The sequence below is a fragment of the Lepisma saccharinum genome, chromosome 3 (assembly GCF_977018435.1).
Source record: "Lepisma saccharinum chromosome 3, izLepSacc3.1, whole genome shotgun sequence".
Taxonomy (NCBI): Eukaryota; Metazoa; Arthropoda; class Insecta; order Zygentoma; family Lepismatidae; genus Lepisma; species Lepisma saccharinum.
In genome coordinates this window covers 45364782-45387629 of record NC_139231.1, presented here as the reverse complement: position 1 = coordinate 45387629, position 22848 = coordinate 45364782, and the positions used below count along the sequence as shown (strand labels likewise).

Sequence of the window (22848 nt, the reverse complement as noted above, 5' to 3'; positions counted from 1 at the left end):
TTTGTAGGCAGCGTGTGTGTGTGTGTGTGTGTGTGTGTGTGTTTGTGTGTGCATGTGTGTGTGATGGTGAAGGTGAAATGTTAATTTGCATAATGTAGTGTGCTTTGGAACATTAAAGAACCATTCATTCTGTATTAGCTATATATTTTTGCCACCTGTACTGGTGCAAATGGTACTCTATAATATTTCATGTGTTACGATTGACTGATTCCTTCAATTCTACATTCATCTTTACTGTAGCGATTAATTTAGTGAGGTAGAAAACAAAAAATATAAAATATGCTGCAGTTTTGATGGAACACACTACACAGTCCTGGAGTACAGTTTCGTACAAGGTGCACAGTTCTGTCGAAATGCTTTCGAATATTGAACAGAGCAGATTATGTATTTTGCTCATGTGGCAGATGCAAGCATTTCTTGAGGTTGATTATTAAGCTATAGAAACTTTATTATTTTGAAAATACCATCAACCAGTGTGTTTAGTTTATTACGTTTTTAAAATAAAAACACTGCATCTTGAACATTTACACCAATCAACGTTGTTTTGGCATTTTTTTATTCCGGCATAGTATTTCTCTGCGTTTTTTCTTTCTGTCTATGTGGTTTGAGCAGTTATGCCATTTTCTAAAGTCCACTTGATGCACAGATAGGCTAATCGGGGCTTCGCCTACAGTTTAAGCTGAACCTCAATTAATTTGTGTCCCCACCGGGAATTGAACCCGGAACTCCTTGATTACTAGGCGACAGTGTTAATATTACACTATCACTTTGTGCAGATGTGTTTAGTAACATGTTGCTAGAGTATCTATAAATTAATCCTTCCAAAAGCTCTCATGTAAAATGTTATTTTTGCCCAACGCCAGAGGCGTAGATATTCCTCTTTTTCGGGTGTTGGCACTTCTGAGAAGCAGACTGCTCTTCAGCCTTAATAGTCACGCTGTAAGTTGTCTGCAAGACACAACTGGCAGAAGTGCTATGCAAAGGGAGAGTAGTGACTAAAGTAGAGTGTAAATCCCACTTTGTTTCTTCGATTTAAAAGCCAGGGCATTTTCTCCATTCAATGCCGGAGAATAGGCGTGAAGCAATACTTAATTACGAGCGATTTGAAGTCCGTCCACGAAGGCGATTTCCCGAGTCCAGTGTTGTTTCCTCATCTCTCCTCTCTTTCCCCAGAATGGGAGAGAGGTCATCCCGAGGGCGTTAGGAGATGTAGAAGGGCGGTTTTAAGACCAGGAGCACTAGATTTCGTTTTACGACGACCTCTTTGAAAAAGGGGGAAAGAAAATAAATGGCGTAGAGGGGAAAGAGCGCCAGCGAAAGGGTCTTTGTCGTGGTCGTTTCTTAGTAAACCTAAGCCCCCGGGGTTGAATGTAGGAGCAAACATGCTGATATATTCCCAGAAGAATGGCAAAACGGTTCCTCGAAGGAAGAAAAAAGCAAGATGTATGGGAGTCGTTTCGACATGCTGCCTCTTTAGACAAATTGTCCTGAGCTCATTTGAGTTATTTAGGGGGGCAAAATGCCAGCAGATTATTAACTCTTGCAAGCTGAAAGCCCAACAAGAGGCAAAGGGAATCGGCGGGCAGGGTGAAAGCTCGTGAAATACATTTTTAACATCGATATCCTGGAATGATGCTTCGCGCTTGTCTCGCGAGTTGCGTTGGGTTGCATATGTTGAGGATAACTTTTTGTAATCTTACGTGACATTTGCTCTAAAATCTGGCCCTGATATAAGGCAAATTTGTATTCTACAATTCTGAATATGTAATATCAGTACTGCAATAAAGTACTGTTTAGCAATAGCTGAAGCTCGTACTACATAACGACGCCTGATTTGATGGATCATTCTGGAGAGTAATACTTCGTAGTTTTTTTTATCCCATTCAAATTGATTTTTATCAAGAGCATAAATAAAATCCTTAGAACATTTTTTTTTTAAATTTTTAAGTCTATTTTATGCACAGATAGGCTAATTGGCCTGCACTTTGAAATTGGTTCCGAATCACTATGTTCCTCCACCAGGTATCGAACACGGAACATCTTGATTATAAGGCGACGACGTTGCCAATAAATACATCATCGGGAAGGCTTTAAAAATATATATAGAACCGAAAAGAGAGGTGAGTGGAGAAGGTCACACAATTCTGAACTGTATGATCTCTATTGATCACGTAATATTATTAGAAGGATTATAAACGCAGACGACTTCGATAAGCCGGACATGTGACTGGAAGGAAGATGAAGATGGTGGTAATGATTACGTTCCAATTGTGTATTTCTTCGTCTACATTCATAACAAACATTTTGTAAATTCTCTCTTTGTTTAATTTTTTTTCTTTTGTATGTTCTGTCATGCAAACCTTACATCCATACATTAGCGAAACAAAAGGATATGCAACCTCTGCCGTTTTAAGCCAGAAGGATCATATTAGTGGTCAGAAATCGAGTGCTTGAGTATCTGTCAACTTAGTGTTTTCAAGTTGATGGAAATTGTCTCTCCTTGGGATTGGAATCGGCTGTCAAGTTGCGTCGTCACGGGAAGCAGCCATGTGTGAGGCGCCGCGTTGTCATGGTGAAATGCGACATTTTTCTTCGAAATCTCTCCGAGGTTGTCACGGCGTTTTCAAGGTTTCTGCTTGTCAACTCACCTGCGACGGTTCTTTCACGTGATGGAATAGAAGTTGGCATGGCGACCGAGATGAGAATCTGCATGGTCACGTGCTTGAAGCATATGTTCTCGGCAGCCTAACGAACGTGAGTCTTGCTAATAAGAATCTCCTTTCTAATTTTGGTGGAAAATCTTATGTACTCGTAACAGTTTCAGCGCTTCAGGGCGATATAAAGGGACTAGCACACTCTGATAAGTTTTAGATTTTTTATACAATTCTCGTGTTATTTTACTCAATGCTGCAAGTTAAAACCTCACGTTGCCTTAAAGCATGGTTCAAAGTAAAAAAAAAATTGTTATTAGTGGCCTATTATTCATAAAAGCCGCAGCAAAGGGAAATAAATATCTTAACGCATGAATGCCCGCAGATGTACTTTCTTGGGAGAGAAAACATTCTCTCTCTCTCTCTCTCTCTCTCTCTCTCTCTCTCTCTCTCTCTCTCTCTCTCTCTCTCTCTCTCTCTCTCTCTCTCTCTCTCTCCCTCCCCAAAACAGAGCTTCATTTAACAAACGCATCTTGAAATCGAATTTATAACTGTCTTCCCTCGAACATGTACCAGCCCAGCTTGTAATTATCTCTCACTTGTAATAAATATGGGAAACATTTGTCAGGGTAGCAGAAAGTGGCTAAAGATATTCGTTTTAGGCGAAGTCATGTTTAAAGAACTAGGTTTATATTCTGTGACTTATTTATTATAATTGAAGCGAATTAAAATATGTTCGCTGTTTTAAAAATGTAGTGTTTGTTCAGCTTATATGCTGGAAGTATTATATTTAATGTCTGTTTCACCATTAAAAACATTGCTCACATTGACGAAATGTAAGAACTATTCTTAGTATTATTACCAGCCAACTTAGTATTATTACCAGCCAGCAATAGCTATTAAGAAATACGTCAGGTTTAACGCCTTTTCAAAGAATGTGAAGAAAGGTGTATAATTAAGCGTATTGTTTCAATTGTTTCCCGCCTCCTGCCTGAATACTGATAAGCGAGAAATAATAACTCTCATAGAAAAAATGTTGATAAAATCTAGTGAGGACTCTCCTGTTCAGTCGAGTCTAGTACTTAATGATAACCGAAGAGCATGCAGCAAAATTTATTGGAATTGTGCTTTTCCACATATCATGGAAAATACTATAGGGTTCCGATTCATTTAATGGAAGTTAGCCTAATGTTTGGTTTGAATAAAATGTAGATGGGAAGGAGACTTTATAAACTTTTTCACATTTTGGTTTTAAAGTGTTATGACATGCCTAATAGAAGTCGATTCAAATTGTATCATTACAGTAACATTAGCAAAAATGTACTATTTTAAATCGCAATCCGGTTTTTAGTAACGTCTTATATACGTCAATTTCAGAATTTCTATTTTTCACAATGATATGACATGTAGGCAGTACAATTATCAGTTTCTTTCCTTTAAAGTCGTAATGATGCAAAATTCTTGATGAATAATGAGTGAATACATAAAGATGAAAGAAGATACATATTCTCACAGACAGGGAAAGTTGGTTGGGAACTAATCTAGAAATATATAGGCCTGGGAAAGAAATGGGGGGAGGGACAGTTCCCTAGTTTCTGTCCTCTTTCAAACACTTTGTTTGCCACCTTTCATATATGTTTTTATAAGTAACCTTTTTCAAAAGTAATTCATATTTTAGTATTAAAAATCTGGCATTTATTAGTAGGAAGCCAAAATTAGATCACGTTAAAGGCACAGTGTTAGTTAATTTTTTGATTGAATTAAAATTTATAGTACTTTATGGGGTCGTAGGTCATGCATCAGTGCTGCTTTGGTTTGGGGATCGGTTGGCGTTGCTACGTAGCATAGATTGATTGGAAATTAATTTTTTGTGACTGCTGAAGTGCAATTAGCCTACTTTTTTGCGCCGCCTGTACAGTGGGATCCATGATTATTACCGTGCAAATTGTCCATGACTATTTTCATTAATTTTTCTTTTACATCCTGTGTGTTTTTAAGCTATGGATTTTTATGTATGCTGGTTCAGAAGTTGTCAACAGCTTGTATTGAGATTTCTTTTAATTTTTGAAGCTCTTATTTAGTCAAATAAAGTGTACAAATATGGTAATGGGCAATTTGCACTGTAATACTCATGGATCCCACTGTACAAGACCGGAGTATCTCGTAGCGCATCGGATCGGATTCGAGTTCCACGCACACACCCAATTTTATCCTGAAAGCTCCTCTGCCACGCTCAGCACACTGATCGATGCTCAAGGAGTCAACATCCTCGGGTTATATGCAACCGTGCTCGGCAGATGTTTCCTTTCCGCTCGTCGGAGCGTGGACAGATGATCCGACGACAGCTGTTGCGCCGATATTGAAAGAGAGAGGGAGGGTATCGACGATCGGTGGGAAAGGAAGCAAACCGCCGAGTCCCTGTTCGGGCGCCATAATTTATTAGAACTGACACTGATCTCCGCAGAACCATTGCGAACCCTCCTTCCCAGTTCCTAGATTACGTCGCACCCGATGCGGCAAGAGCAGGCGAATTCCAGGTTCCAGGAAACCAATATTTACTTGCCATAGCTTCTCCAATCTCTCTCACTTCCTCTAGCCCAACCGGCTCGCTCGTTCTTGGAACAGTCGATTATGTTCTCTACCCGGGGATTGGTCCCTTTCCCCCCGGAACCGAGCCATCGTGTTAATTCCGAACGGAGTGGGATAACGTGCAGTTTGATTGATTTCCCCGGAATTTCTAGGAAGTGGGGGATACATTTCCAAAATTTGCTCGGATGACCAGGGTTGGGTCTCTCGAGAGCACCGGTGGCACGATTTGCATTTAAACATTGTTTCCGCTGCCAGCAAGAAAGCAGCCCGTCACAGAGCAAACATGCAACGTGATTGGATGTAAATGCTGTTGTAAAAATTGATTGTGCAAAGTTTTGTCTTCAGTGACCTTGACTTTATTTAACCTTGTATTGGGAGCGGCATAAAGTTCCTCATGGTTGCCTTTATCGAATAGTTAGTAGATGCAGTGAAACTGATTTGATAACAGTTCCATATGCACTACAGTACGCAGGATTTTATTTTCTGACGAGGCTGGAATTGTAAAGGTGGATATTATCTGTGTTCTCGGAAGGGGGGGGGGGATAATAAAATATCTCGTAATTATCATTTTATCCTTCGTTTTAAAAGTTGTTCAAAGACAAAAATGGTAATCAGAGGTCATTGTAAGCTGGTAACCACCTCGAAAGATGGCCGTTTGTTCGGGTTTCGATCATGATTGCAGGAAATGTTTCCGCGCCAGTGGTAGTGAGCGATCAATCCATCTAATCGGTCGGGGGGGGGGGGGGGAGCCGTTGTTTCTCGCCTCCAAATTTGGAGGTTGATGGACGGGTTCCACGGTCAATTTAGTTCGCACAGAAATTTTAATTAACACATATATTGAAGTAGAAATATTCTGATTAATTGGAATTTTTCTGTGTCCGAAATGAAACATACCAATGAAAATCTAGCACTTAACCAAACTAATTTAATGATATTGGCCGGAAGAAACTAAATATTCCATTAAATCCAGTCGTTTCCAACTAATGTAAACCAAATTTTATATTTGTCGACAAGCAGAGATATAATCAATTAATATTATCTATGATTATGCAATAATTTATTTAAAATAAACGAATTTACCTGGGCACTGTACTATAGTGTTTACGTTTATGTTGGGCTGAAATGTATTTCTGGATCGCAAACAAAATTTTAATAGACATTAGAATTCAATTTGCTATAGAAAAATCGGTGAGATTGTTGATCTAGCTAGTGGAGATCCCTGTTGCCGGGCATAGCGCGAGAGTTTGACCCTCATTTTCACCTCAGCTTATACATCCTCCTCGTCGCGATTAGCCTAAAATAAGAAAAAGAGCGACGCAAAATAAGGATGGGATGCAGAAAAATGAAATAGTGTGCAACTGACAAGGTGAATTGAAATAACAAGATAATGTTCACTGCCTATTGCGGTGTCTATTTCCAGAATTTTTGGTGCCTGTTTGCCTCTCTTTTAGAGGTTTTTTTAGTGCCTATAAATCCTCTCCCTAGTAATTTGAGTTGATTTACCATCTGGCCAGTCTGCAAGATATCGAGTTTTAGAAATTTTAACGCCATCCGAGAAGACTAAAGTACATTTGACTCGGCGGGAAGCAAGTAGATATGTTTATGTGGTGGATGAGATTACATGTTAGTTGATGATATAGAATACATAATTATGATTTTACTTTGTTCAGAATGAATTGCTGTATTGCACTATCTTTAATGCGTTTAGTCTGATTCCAAAATTTTATTATTCGTTTCAAAATTAATTATTTTTAATTTAATACTTGTAAATACTATGCAACGGTTATTCCACTTTTCAAAATTTTCTATATATCAGAAGATTTTATTGTGCTACCATCTAAGGGACAAAAGGCAAAGCGAATAACACTGTCTACATATTCTTAGTGTATTGTTCTTTTTCTTGTTGAAGCTGTATGTATTAGAGATAGTCGGGCAATCTATACAGAAGCGATGACGTAGTGCTAACGTCGCCGCCTTGTAATCGAGGGGTCTCGGGTTCGATAACTTGCGGAGGCAGATAGTGGTTCGGATTCCATTTTAAACTGTAGGTCAACCCCGATTAGCCTATCTGTGCATAAAGTGGACTTAGAAACAAATCTTGAAACTCAGTTTCTGTAAAGAGTAGCCGAAGAATTATTACAGTCTAGCCTGTTATTGTAACGACCGCTATGGCAAAAATATGCTTTTGAGAATCAGTACCGAGGTTCCCGGAAGGAAACGTAAAGATCAAGTGTTGCCATCTTGACCACGTGTTTCCTTTTTGCTCCGTTTTTGTTTCCTGACGCGAGGAAACATGCGTAATTCATGGGAGGAAGTTTGCAGCAGAAATTCATGGTTGAGTCCTGCTCTCTGGACGCTTGGTAAGTTTTGACTTCCATTTTGTTTTGTAGAAACTTTAGCTTTTCTTTCGTGCTGTATCTTGTATTGGAATGGGGTGGTGTGTCGATAGTATGTTCGATCGTTTATAAGAATAATTACTTATCTACCGAGGGGATACTGCGAATAAACTAGAATGTCTAAAATATAATTAAATGAAAGATTTTGCAATTACGACTAAGCAGAAAGCGATTAATCCTACTAAGATAAGCTATGAAATGTGATTTTAAAACATTTTATTTATTAATGAATAAAAAATTGGATTTAAATTAATCGTTACACTGGAGTAGCCTTCCTTAAGAAGAATCAGCTGGTAACAGCATTCAATACATGCCCGACTCCAACATATTGCTACAATTTTAAAATTTGGCTAGCAACAGTGCAAAATTTCATTATTCTGATTTAATGTTACACGTGATACAGAAAACACACAAACACATTCTTTACTCGTTATTTTTTTTAAAAAAAGGTAATAGACATTTCCATAAGCGAACTCGAAATAATATTTAAAAAAATCTGAATTTAAAAATTCAGGCGCCCTCTATTTGTGTATATATATATGGGGGGGGGGTACACAGACACTCTATATACTCTAATTAATGTTATACTCATGTATTGTATGCAGTTTTAAACGCAGTTGTGTGTTCGTTCATTCTTTTTTCTTACCCCGTTGTAATGTAAAAAAGAAATCCATTACTAACTGTACTACACTTGTTTTAATTGAAGATGTTAACTCTTCTATAAGTAGTATATCACAACAATAGAAAAAAATGTCGCCTGAAGTATGTTATGCAAGAGACGTTATTTAAGAAAATGTTCGTCGCTGCACGCGAACGTGTTTAAGAAGGGACAAAAAACAAAAGACGATCGTTCCGAGAATCAAGGCTAACCGGTCCGTGATTTATTAGTAGCGTAATCGTTAAAGGATAAGTGCGTGAGCTGACAATTAATAGGGAGACTCATGGGACGGTCTGTGCTTCCTTTCTTGGTCGTGGAGGGTAATTTTGCAGCCCCCCCTCCCTCCCCCTCTTACCTAGTCATTCGTAGCGATTCTACTTTTTGCATCCGATCTTTCAAGACGTGGACGTAAATTTATATCAAGGTTACTCAATGCTTCGCTGAGTTACTGCATGTGGGTCAACCAACCACGCGCCTTACTGGCCATCGAACTAGGTACGAAACTAGCAATATATGCCAAGTAGATTGTATATTGTTTCGCTACTAAAGAGTCGTTTAGATTGATCGAGTAGGCAAGGTAAAGCGAGCTACTATCTTCGTGTAACCGACTCGAAAGAGTACTGGAATTACTACTCGCCCCATTACTGTAGCCCCATCTAGTTCGCAGCACTTTTTGACTCTCTTTGCACTCACGTGTCTAGTTTACACAGTGCAACACCGACTCGTCTACTTCATTGATTTGGTGTATTTGGTGCCTGCACAGTTTGTACTACATCTTGGAGCAGTGTAGTCGAGGGGAGGGGTTCTGGAGGGGCCAGATGGGGCCTGCCCCCAACTTAAAAAATACTAAAAAAATAACACATGATTAAGTTCAGTTACTACATTTTTGTTATGAAGCCATACCGCAAATCTTGACGTTTGGCATGGTGGCATGTGCGGTAATTGCGCCGCAATAGCGGGACTTAGACGATTTGATTGATGTGTACAGTTTGAAGAAAGAAAAACGTAAAATGACTTTGTGTTGAGTCAACAGTTACTGCTGAGCCATCAAAAGAACTTTTCAATTTAATTTTTCTAAAATTTCTGAAGCTTACTATTGTACCGTAACTTTTTAAAAGTAATACGAGTATTGTACAATAAAAAAATTAATGAAATGCAAAATGCAGTAATCGTACTGTTTTGCTGCTTTTAAAACTGACATCCAATATACTAATTAATATTTGTTTACTTAAGCGAGGAAATTTAACATTTTCAAATCTAAAAGGCCTAGAACTCAGTGTTTTTAAGTTGTTGTTTTTTAATTTCCGGGGGAAGGTCTCCGGATCCCTTATAAGCTAGGGGATATTCAACAACCCTCAGGTACATCATATGCTTCTCCCAGAGTCTGCCCCCCCCTCCCCCAAAGCAAGAGCGCAAACTCCGCCCATGAGTGTAGTTTGTGGTGTATGATCACGTGGTGCATGCTAACTAATCAAATGAACGTTTTTTTTTAAAGCAACAGACAGGCATTTGTTGAATCTTCTGAACTTGAACAACACTATTGGTCTACTTGGTTGAACGTTCATTTCCTTTTCACCAGCCTGACACCGGGATACACCTGCCTTGCACCTAGTGTCGAAAAGTGCAGCGAACTAGACGGGGCTACTTTGGATAATCGAGTGACTCTCCAAGGAGAACAGCCAATCCGTTGAGTATGGTCAAGTGCCTCCCTCTCCTTCGTCTTTTACCTTCGCTCGTGGACTCTATTTGTCACTTGGCCAATGGAAACGAAGATAATTTTCTTTGAATGGAAACGGCTTCGCGACAAAAGAGTAGACTGAGTAAGGAGTATATATATATATACTGTTATGAATTGGAGGTGGCTCGAAATCTGGATCATAAAGTTTGTGGATCATGACATGAGTGTGAATGGAAACACACTAAAGAAATAAATGGATGAAACAGATTGTATTAGAGTTGAAATAAAGTAACAGTTACATATACAGTAAAACCTCGTTAATCCGGACTTTGATAAGCCGGACTTTGCTTAATCCGTACAGGCAAAAGCCCCCCCCAAAAAAAAAACAGAATCCAAGGTTTTAAATGTGGCTAGAAGTCAACAAGAGAACTTCCCAAAGTAAAGGCAGTCAACCACTGATGAAATTCTCTTTCCCGCAATGAATTTCATTCATTTAATTTAGAAAAGAATGCGTAACTGTTCAAGGTTTCTTTTTACACGATCTCACCGTCAATGACCACAGAATGATTCATTCTGCTATTCCACTCTACTGTTCGGGTCTGGTACAGGGCACACCCACCTTGCAACAAACGCTAAAACTAAATGCTAAGAGTTCTTAACCTGGCCCTACTAACCTAACAATTCCTGCCCTGACCGACAAAATCCCTTTACTATCTTCTCATTGAGACACAGAGATAGTGTTTACGTACTTATAGGCTATTTGTTGTTTAACGTGATTGCAGAGTATTTCCACAACTAACAGTTGGGCTGAAAAGTTCGTAGGCTGACTCATAGATGGCGTTACTAGAATTAAATCCATGTGATTTTTACTTAGTACTAACCTTCAAAAGATACGTGTATAAATTTCACAGCTGCCGGATAATTAGTTCGTGAGATATAGCATTGTGAGTGAAGCAGCTTTTGTTATTGTGAAAAAATGGATAAAAAAGAATTTCGTGTGTTAATAAAGCATTGCTTTTTGGCGAAAAAAATACTGTTGAAGCCAAGGCTTGGCTTGATAAACATTATTCGGACTCTGCACCAGGAAAATCAACCGTTGAGAAGTGGTTTGCTAAATTTAAACGAGGCGAAATGAGCATCGAAGACGATGCACGCAGTGGACGCCCCAAAGAGGCTGTTACCGACGAAAACATAAAAAAAGTCCACAAAATAATTTTAAATGATTGTAAAGTGAAGTTGAACGAGATAGCTGAGACTTTAAAAATATCAAAGGAACGTGTTGGACATATTGTGCATGAATATTTGAACATGCAAAAGCTGTGTGCAAAATGGGTGCCGCGCGTGCTCACAATCGATCAAAAGCAACAACGTTTTGATGATTCGGAGCAATGTTTAGCGATATTCAACCTTAATAAACACGAATTTTTCCGTCGATATATTACAATGGATGAAACATGGCTCCATAACTACACTCCAGAGTCCAATCGACAGTCAGCCGAGTGGACTGCACGTGATGAACCGAATCCAAAGCGTGGAAAGACGCAACAGTCGGCTGGCAAGGTTATGGCATCAGTATTCTGGGATGCGCATGGTATTATATTCATCGATTACCTCAAAAAGGGCCAGACCATCAACAGCGATTATTACATATCGTTGTTGGAGCGTTTAAAGGATGAAATCACGAAAAAACGGCCCCATTTGAAGAAGAAAAAAGTGCTGTTTCATCAAGACAATGAACCGTGTCACAAATCAATGAAAACGATGGCAAAATTATATGAATTAGACTACTACGAATTGCTTCCCCATCCACCATATTCTCCAGATCTGGCCCCCAGTGACTTTTTCCTGTTTGCAGACCTTAAAAGAATGCTCGCTGGAAAGAAATTTAGCACTCATGAAGAGGTAATCGCCGAAACTGAGGCCTATTTTGAGGCTAAAGAGAAATCGTACTATAAAAATGGCATCGAAAAATTGTATGACCGCTATAATCGTTGTATCACCCTCAAAGGCAACTATATTGAATAATAAAATCGAATTTTGTCAAAAAAATATTTTTTACTATGTTAGCCTACGAACTTTTCAGCCCAACTGTTACGTATTGTTTCGAGAAGATACACAGAGAAAAACGTTTGGAGGGAATAAGCAAAAAGTAGTTTGTTGTAACCAAAAAATTGTTTAAATAGGCGAAAAACAAATGATTATTCACCAGAATACATTTTTAGTAATTGTGTACATTTTCCTATGTACCAAAAAAAATGTAGTCCAAATTACCAAATTTAGTAGAGGCTACTATTTTGTTGTTATTTACGATTACCAGAAAGCGTAACCAAACTTCTTTGTAAAATCGAGCAAATCAGTGTATCCGATATACGATATTAAAGCCGCATATAGAGTCGTAAATAGGATGTTTGTAGTCATATTGTGGATGACACGTGTGTATGTGTACACACAGTCGTATACATACATACGTGTGCGTGTGTATACATGTATGTTTGAATATTTGGAATGGACCGATATGAAATGTTTGCCGATACCTACAAAGTACCCACATACTATATTCTACCGAATCAATATAAAATTGCAACTGCTCGATTTCTTCAGTAACGTCATTAAAGTACAGGAAACTGCAATCAGTTTTGCCTTTAAAATAAGAACTGCGTGTTTAGATTTATTTTACAAAACCATGACAAATTCATGAAAATAAGAACGCAATGACATAATTTTTCAATTAATTACAGGAAAAATTACCGGTAATTTCATTTCATTCATTGAATTACTGAATAATTTCGTCGCCATTTCCAAAATTAATTGAAAATAACGTGAAATATTTAAAATCAGAATACAGTGCAACTAGTAAAATGTGGCGTAACGACTGGAACTAATTACAAGGTGCGGAATATAATGACATTGTCTCGCATTGATTGTGTGTTAGAATCCGAACTGGTTGATAAAGCCGTGAGATCAGCCTTGCAGGTTTTTCTTCCCTCGAATTCTCCCTTCCTCTCATCTCCCGCGAACTTCCTCTTCGTATCGACTCCCATGCAGAAAGGGTTGCCTTCCCGCAGGATATTTGATTACGTGAAGTTTCCTCGCATTTCCTCCCGTCAGGAGAGCAGGGAGACGGGAGGAGAAGACAAGCATCCCATGGAGAAGAAAAAGAGAAGATGCTGCGCCCAAAACAAACTAAGATAAAGGAGGAAGACAGACACGCAGAGGGAGAGTCGTATTTACACAAGAACAATTAGAAGGAAAAGATAAATCCTGAGGGTCTGAGTGAACCTGGAAACATTGTGTTAAGTTCCAAGTTAGGATTCCTTCTCCCCTTTTTACCCCTAGGTCGTATACTACCCGCAGAGCCTCCGCGATTGCTATATTTCAGTCGCTGGTGGTCTGAAGATAAATCTCTGCTCTGGGGGATGGAGGCTCGGAAGTTTTTGGAACTGATGCTTAGATGCAACTTTGGTAACGATGAAACGTCTTTGCTATATACGAGGGGCATTCGAGAAGTTTCTTTCTCGCTTCTTTTTTCTCCCAATGTGGGCTTTGTTTCTATGTGGCCAAATGAGCATCGTGCTGAAGTATTTTAACTTCGTTGTGAAGTGAATAGAACGTCCTCGTGTCATGAAAGCCAGATTCTAGGTTTGGATCATGGTATTTCTTTGTGTTAGTACTCTCGTCCATTTAACGTTCTTCCTTTTCCCTATTTTTTTCTTGGCGCTCTTTCTTGCTTCTTTCCTTCCTGCTTTTTTTTATTTCTGTTGCTGTACACTTTCATACTTCTTGGGTTAATCGCGATATCGAGGATGAATGACGATCTGATTAAATCGATGATGAGACAAACAGTGATACATCCATGCCTTATTAAGAATTCGAACCTGATACCTCTGGCTTCGTAGTGCGTTGCGTTGGCCACTCAGTGGGAACATTTTAAATTATAAGCATTGTTTTTGCGCTCTTGTTTTAAGTTCATTTTCTTGTGTGCTTATTTCAAAAATCTATATTATGTTGTTTATTATTTCAGTGTATTAGCATTACACCTATATCGGCTTCAGAAATGATTCTTTGAACTGAATTGAATTGTTGTTTTAAGTCCACTTTATGCACAGAAAGGCTAATTGGGACTGGACCTACAGTTTAAAGAGGAATCCGAACCACAGTGAAAGTGCCTCCACCGGGTATCGAACCCGGGACCCTTTGATTACAAGGTGACGACTTTACCACTACGCCATCGGAGATTCCCCAGAAATGATTCTTCATATGCTGTGATTTTGATCACAGTATCTAGTTATTTTGTCCTTACTCCAGTTTCCAATTTTACTTTCGTGACTATTGGAGTAAACAAGATTATTTTCACTCATATTCCGATGAACAGTGTTATTGAAGTATTATTCACAATTATTTGGAAGTGCCTTATGTGGTTAATTTAGCGTGATTTGAAGCTAAGGTATTCTTTGGTTGGAATCCAGACAAGATTTGGAAACCTAGATGTATTAGTTACACCTAAGAAAAGAATAAACTGAGATTATATCTTTCGTGCTTGATTCTTAACTCGTTTTATTGTGTACATTACAAGGCGACAATATGTTACAAGTACCGATGAAGCAGCTGCTCTTTGAGATATCACCAAGAATTAGGTCACGCATCTCAATTTACGGGAGGCCACTCACGAGTTGCGCAAGTGCATACAGGTGAAGCAATTAAAGATAGCAAAATATCATACGTTAGCGAGAATGACGTGGCGAAGATGGCAACAATGCTTCACTAGATTGATCTGATCAGCCATGCTGAAATTGATTGATTGAATTGTTGTTTTAAGCCCACTTTATGTACAGTAAGGCTAATCGGGACTGGACCTGCAGTTTAACGTGGGATCCGAACCACTATGTGCCTCCACCGGGTATCGAAACCGGGACCCCCTTGATTACAAGGCGACGACGTTACCACTACGACATCAGGGAGGCCCATGCTGAAATGTAGGTCAAATAACTTTAAATCTACATTAGTGAAAATTAACACAAATTTTCTAAGTTGTGCACTATTCTTCCACAGCTTCACGTCGCCAGTAACTTCTGTCGCATGAAGCGTTCCCAGTGTGACAGTCAGAGATGTTATGAAAAAGTTAAATAATAAAATAAAAATATATTTGAAATGGAAACCGCAGTGATATTGTGCTCCGTGCGAGCGAAACGCCATTAGAATTGCCTTAAATCCAGAAAACGCAACCGGTCTATTTGCTTGCCTGGCGTGGAAGATGTAATATTTCATCGACTTCGTTCCGTGCACGGACGGACTGCTTCCAGAAGAACCATGTGCCAGGCCTCTGCCCGCCTGCACAAATAGCGCCTGGAACTCTGCAACCACCTGATGCATTTCAATCTCTGAACCTTTCGAGTTCAAGCGCTTGCGCAGATACTAAGCTCAGTGCTCCAATTGGAAGAGCAATGCTGCCACCTCTGCAGAATTCGTTTGAAGCGCGGAAAGGACTAAGTTATGGTCGTTGAACAACCTGGACATGCAATAGCATATGCACTGACCCACTCGCCGCCTGTTGCGAAAAAATATATCAGTCCGCGAGTAGTCAGCCTTGTTGAGATTTTATTTTTGTCACTCTTGGCTAATCGCGACGATGAGGATGATTCATATTACCATGGATACTCTGGACTGTGGGTCTTGTGTTGTGTTGCTCACATGTGTTCGTGATTGTCATCTTGTCACCATTCATCCCCATCGTTGCGATTAGCCAAAGTGGCAGAAAAACGACATAAAATAATCTAATTTGTTAAAAAAAATACCTACGAATAATCCATATATAACCTAACACCGTATTTTGTCGACAGTTCGTGAAGAACGGAAACAAATTGATTTCTTCCAAGTAGCATTTTAGTGACAAAAAAATCATGAGTTAGCAACACTGATCTGGGACGCAGGTGGCTCAGTAGCGAATGTCGAACACAGGACCGTTGGATTTATGCCTTGCCGAACAGTATTTCCCAGGAAGGTCTTGTGCGAGAGACATTGCATTAAAACGCATCCAACTTTATGTTAACTGTTCACGTACCTTCAAAGAAAGCGACATCGTGCTCTCATCAATATTTCAAGAACAGGGCTCTCACAAATTCATTAAAAGCATAATAGCTCGTAAATTTTGGACGATATGGCACCCAAACTTGTTCTTTTATTAATCGTGCTGGTAAATTTTCCAGTCGGAGTGGATTTCTATTGAATCGTCTCTTAAATATTTTATTTTAGAAGGAAAATGTGTTTTCGCTTTAATTTACGGTGAAACAACAATATTGATTTATTTATAAGATTCGAAAACTGGAAGATGTGCCACTAAAATGTTCAATTTACAAGTTATTTTATACAATATTTATGTAATCACAATAAATATTTTTAGTATAATCAAATTTTCTACGAGGATTCTCTGTTGTGTTCGTCTGTTTCAATTAATAATCGCCCATCATTTTTACGATTAGCCTAAAGGGGTAATAAAACAAGGTAAGGTAAAGTTTCCCATGAATATAGCACCGTGCCATGAAGGCATATTTAGGGGATGTGGAGGTAGGGCCCCACACATTCTCGATGTCGGCCATTTTGGAGAAGACTATGTGTTCAGCACCACGCTCCGGGTGCCCAGGGTTGCCCCCAGGTACTCATTGATTTGAGGCTGGGTGAGTTCCGGAGCCGCTCTATGTGGGGACAAGGCCGGAAAAATTCAGACCTTAGATCACCCACCCCGGGTCTCCCGCGTGGCAATCAGACGCCCTACCTACTAAACCACCGCGGCTCTTGTAATAAAACAATATAAAATATAATAAGTATAAAAAATGTAACAAAATTAGGTAAGTTGTAGAATTCATAAAAATATTCGTAAGCTCGGAGAAGTCAAGGGATTATTTTTTTTTCCATATCATGAATATCGTTTTTATACTTAGGTACAGATTTGTAGGCACATTTTTTTTTTATACAAAAGACGTTCGTTCATGTGGAACCTCAAACTAAAACCAGCTCTTTCAAATTTCTCCATAAATATACTGTGGGGTTGAAGTAAGTTGGATTGAATCTTAAATGCCTAGAAAAGTCGTGTAATTTGTTTTCACACAACGAGTGCATAATCCATAGACATTTACAATCCGTTGTTTCCAATTATTTTCCACTAGTGCAATAACATCAAGGTAATATGAAAGTAAAGGGTATACATGGACGTCCCGAGAAAGTTTGGTACGGAGGGTCAATTCCTTGACATAATATTGAATTGTGCATATAATAATAATCGAATAATAAAAATAATAATAAACTATTAGGTACTACTTTATTGCTGATGTATTATTATTATTTTCTGGGAGAGACTTGTACTCGATTCACTAGTTGAGTGAATATCCAGCACAACTATTTTACTTTAGTTTTTAATTTCATACCGTTAATATACTTAAATTAGAGTTATTCTATACATCTTTCTCAAGAAAAATATTTGTAATTTAGAGGAAATCCTAGTCGTGACATTAACGTCGTGTGCCTCTCACCATTTATTCTTTGGATTAAGTAATATAATAAGAAAACATATAGTTCTGGCTTGGTTTTTGCATTTACACTATTTTCCTCCCTTTGGTTGTCAATTGGAATATCAATTAATCGACCACGATTTCTGTTATCAACTACAAACATAATAAACTTTGTGTTTCTTTTTCTAATTTGAAAACAAAGATAGCACTTGCAAGGCGAGGGGTCAACTCATCGGTTCAATCCTCCCTTATCCCGAGAGCCATGCGAGTTTGCATATTGTAGTACTTGAAAGCATAGGCGTAGCAGCATATCGCAGAGCGCTGGGCGAGATTAGAATGCGAGGCTCCAATCAATTCTCTAAATTTGAAATCTCAATGTGGATAGATTCAAAATTTTCAGGCATACGTCAGCAAAGGTATTGTGCAATTTAAATACCGGATTTCTTCGAATTCCAGGCTCACCTTTTTCTCGGGTTTTTGATCTTCAAATTTAGGTGCGCCTTGGATTCGATGGCGCATTAATCCGAGTACATATGCATTGGAGCGAATTTACAATATAGAGAAAGTCTCCAATTTTTTTAATTTTTGGTTTACTAACTAATTTTGGCCTCCTAATCAGGAATGTGTTATTAAGAATCGGCGGCGAAGTCGGAAATTTGAAAAAAAAAATATTTTTTTTCCAATTTTTATGAATGTTTATATCTGTAGTTTTACGAACGAAATTTTATAACTTTTACAAACGAAATGTTATAACTATGCTTGCCTAACCTAACTTAACCTAACCTAACCTTCCGTGAATGGTTTTTGGGCAAATAATCACTTTGAATACGGAATTCGTGGTTTTGTAGCACGTAAATGACGAACAATGTTTCAAAAAACACGCCATTTATCCTAAAATCAACGGTGGAGTATTTGCGTATTTTTACAAACGAAATATTATAACTATGCTTACCTAACATAACTAAAGCTAACCTAACATTACCTGAAATGGTTATCCGTGAATGATTTGTGAACCAATGATCACTTTCAATAAGAAATTTATAGTTTTGTAGCACGTAACTGACCAACAACGTTTCATCAATACAGGAGACGCCATACTTTCCTGAAATCAACGTTAAAGCACTGTTGCCAAACTTACCTGTAGTTGTCCGTATATGCTAAATTGAACGAAAGGAGTGCTAATGGAACCTAACCTAACCTAGTAGGCATACCTCGTCCCCGTGATGGTTCGTGGGGCTATGTCACGTTAATAATTTTCTCTCCCGCCTAAATTATCACTTTCAACGACCAATGCTCTGAACAGTGTGGCAACGCTGTAGACGGCGCAAGGAATTTCGAACGTCATTTGTTCTGACATGGAAGATGGTGCCCGTGTTTCTTTATGGATAATTATCGATGTAATTAACAACGTTATTTTACAACTTCTACAAATAAATATACAATTTTAACACGCGACCCCCGTCTCGTAACTCGAGATACGTCTCTAGGAGTGCATAAGAAGTAAGTATAAGAAGTATGAAGCGAATTAGAGACTTTCTTTATATTGTACATTCTAGCCAAAAATACATATTTGGAGTTTGCTTATGGAAATTTCCAACTATTGCTAGCCGAATTCTAAAATCTGCGGCGATATGGTAGAGTTGGCCATATACAGGGCGAGGCAGTCAAACGGGAAGATTTTTTAAAAATCACAAAAAATAGAGAGAGCAAATATTATTTATTTTTTGAACATGAATGTACTGTACATGGGTGGAAATTACTAGTGTACCTGAAAAATGTTCATTTTTTTATATGGTATCAGAAAGATGACGTTCTTGGTTTTGCACACATTGTCTTAGTCTCGGATTTACTCTGAAATTAATCCACACACTCTCCATGAAACACCTCTCCATTCAGAAAAAGTAACAGTGTGGTGTGCATTATCATCTTGTGGAATCATCGGCCCCTACTTTTTTGAAAATGAACACGGTAACACGGTGACGGTAAATGCTGGACGTTATGCTGACATGTTTGTAACCTTTTTCCTGCCTGCCCTCCATGACTATGACCCAGATCAAGAAACACTCTTCCAGCAAGAGGTGCAACTAGCCATACTACCAGTGTGTCTATGGATGTGCTTAGACTCGTATTTCCTGGTCGTCTCATCAGCAGATTCGGCGATATTCCGTGACCCGCCCGTTCACCCGACTTGGTGGCTCCTGACTTGTTTTCTTTGGGGTTACCTCAAATCCAAAGTGTTGAAGGACAACCCTCCCAAGAACCAGGGATGATTTGAAGGAGCGAATTCGCCAAGAGATCCACAACATTCTGTTGGAGATGCTACGCAACGTCAGGGGCGGATTTACTCTGAGACTCCGACAATGTGTGCAAAACCAAGGACGCCATCTTACTGACACCATATTCAAAAAATGAACATTTTTCAGGTACACTAGTAATTTCCACTCGTGTACAGTACATTCATGTTCAAAAAATAAATAATATTTGCTCTCACTATTTTTTTAAATCTTCCCGTTTGACAGCCTCACCCTGTATAAGAATGTATTGCATAGTTTTCCATGTTGTTACCAGTTGAGCCTTCTTTAGGAATGCCACTCTGTCGGAAGAATGAATTACTTTTAATCCAATCCAATTAATAAATTAAATGTTTTAAAACCATATTTAAAAATGTGTAGCTTTATCTCAGTTGGATTCATGGTTTCTTAGACCATATTTAGAAAAAAAAAAGGAAGGAAGTAAACGAAAATATGGCTCCTGAGAAAAAGGAGCTGGCGCCTGAATTAATTTTAGTTTTTTCTAACCCTGTGTATAAATACGAGGTATTTATATGGTATATCATGGTAGTAGTGTAAATGGAATGAAGTATTTGCAAATATCAATAATCAAGTTCTCTCTTAACGAGATTTTGTATCCTTTAAATTTGTTTATTGTTGTTTTTGTTTCCTTTAAATTTGTTTATTGTTGTTTTTGTTTCCTTTAAATTTGTTGAATTTTGTTACAACAATCAACATTTCGCAACAATGTTTCTTTTTAACAGTGAATCACGAAAGGGAAACAAAGAAAGCGGGTTTGTTCTTATGCTTTTTGCAGTAAATAGGTGGCCAGTGAGTCAGCTTTTGTAAAGTGCATATTAAACGTTCATTAAAAATAGAGAGACAGAAGCATCACTCATATGATGCAGAATTTAAGCATAAAGTAATTTTTGTGCGCTGAGGAATTTGGAAACCGTGAATCTGATCGACGATTAGCCGGAAGTCCATTTACCATTCGTCGTTGGAAAGGTGTAATCTGTTACACAAGTCCTCGAGAGAGTTTATCGCATAACCTGGACTATTTTTCCAACTCTGTTCTTGAATTACCTTCTATTACAATTATTACGTCATCTGGATAGTCTATTGTGTTTTTTGATCTCTGAAATATTTCCTGATTTTTCAAGAGCTGGCTCCAAGTTTAGATTCCACATTCGGGACATTATGGATTTGTGTTGTTGATTTTCAGGCCTTGAAGTTAGACATCTGATATGCTTTTCTGTCGGCACAATAGCTCTCTAAAATTCTATCGATGGTTTCCTGGCAAACTGTCTCTTAAGGTCCTGAAAAGATGTGACCAACTAGCTTGGTACAGGTAGATGTCAGTTAAAAGCCTCACAACTGCGTCAAAGTCTCTACCATCTGTGAGGGCCTCTTTTTTCAGTCGGAAGAGGGGCACAAGACCATTTGTACCGTACAGCCTTGCGCCGGAGAACCAACTGCAATCGACTTGATACTTATATCGATGTAAAAATATACACCCGATATACATGTCGATTGCATCTGTGTACGGTATAACAAGAACTCGCATTCATGTACACAGCGATCCTTTTGAGTCTGCAAATATACATAAATCTGAGGTAATAAAAATTGCATAAAGCACTTGAAATACCTATCACTCAACCTAACCTACAAGCTTCGAAGACCCAAATGGAAGAACCGTCAGTGGTCTTACATTACATCCTATTGTCTGCATACCTACATACTGGCTGTCAATACTTACTTCATTACTGTAATTGTACCGTGGTAAGCTGGACAAGTTTACCCAAGCATAACAACAGTGGATGCTGACCAAACGTAGGGCCTTCCCGACCCAGCAATATTCCAGAGCTGACGAACTCGTACAGCTCGGAAAAACCTCATGTACTATCAGACCTAGTATAGCAGCATCGCAGAGGGAGGTCCGTTGTCCTAGGTGGAACTTCCACGAGGTCTCCTACCAAACGGTAGGGAAAAACCTTATCGGGAGAGGTCCTACTTGCCATCCAAAATAACAGGAATCCATGAGATATGGGGTGGAAACGTAACGTGCAAAGTGCTCAATTTTTAATTAAACTGCCTTGGTCAGCAACTGTAGTGTATTTAATATGGAAACAAGGCTTAATCATGTTACCGCGAGACTCCAAGTTACTTCAGGCAAATTCTATGTGTTATCTTTCATACACTATACAATAATCTACTGTCAACAATGAAAATAGCAGATAAAGAGATTAACTAGCATTCATCCTGTAATCTAATGTAGCAAGGTAGACAGCAACGGTGATGGGACTCTATGAGTTTACTAGGCACCATCTCTGGTTGGTTACAGGGTTTGTCTATTTTACAGACAAACGCCTTTGAACATATATAGCATTAATAAGGGGCCCGGGTTCGAATGTCGGCCTGTGAATGGATGTTCTTTGTGAATGTCCTGTCACCTTCATCTTCGTGAGTAGCCAAAAGTGGAGGAAAAAAAAAGGTAAAGTGTTCCCCTGTGCATAGCACCACGCCATGAAGGCGTATAGGGGGTGTGGGGGTAACGCCCCACACTTTCTTGATCCGGTCGTGAGTGTGGGTGATGTGATCAGCATCACGCCCCTGACCGCCTTTACCCCCCAGGGTTTCCCCCAGGTACCCATGTTATTCGACGCTGGGTGGGCGCCGGGGCCGCTTTCACCGTTAGAAAAGTTCCCGGATTTGAACCGGCCGGGGATCGAACCCGGGACCTTGAGCATGGTAGTCAGACGCGTTACCGACTGAGCCAAAAGTGGAGGAAAAGCGAAGTAAAATAAGCCAAATCAATGTAGCATTAATAATATAAACACTACGGTTCGATCTTAACACCGACTGCCCGGGTTCGAATCTCAATTTGGGCATTTGTTAGTATCCTTTCATTAGTTTAATCACTCATCCGCACCGTCGCTATTAGCCAGAAATTGCAGAAAAGCGACTGAAAATAATAAAATTTAAAAACTTACGTACTATCCTCCAGCTGCCAGCATCTCTCCACTTTTGAATGGAAATCCTGTATTAAGAACTTTTACCTTAAGTAAAAGTAGAATAGAAATCTTATACGCGTCGGGCCGTCA

General features: G+C 38.9%; 1 protein-coding gene across 4 annotated transcripts in view; it reads left to right on the top strand.

Moving 5' to 3' along the window:
* The window catches only part of sigmar (Tumor necrosis factor alpha-induced protein 8-like protein sigmar), a 161775-nt gene that overhangs the window by 92839 nt on the left and 46088 nt on the right, over nt 1-22848 (top strand). The gene's annotated exons all lie outside the window — the stretch shown is intronic.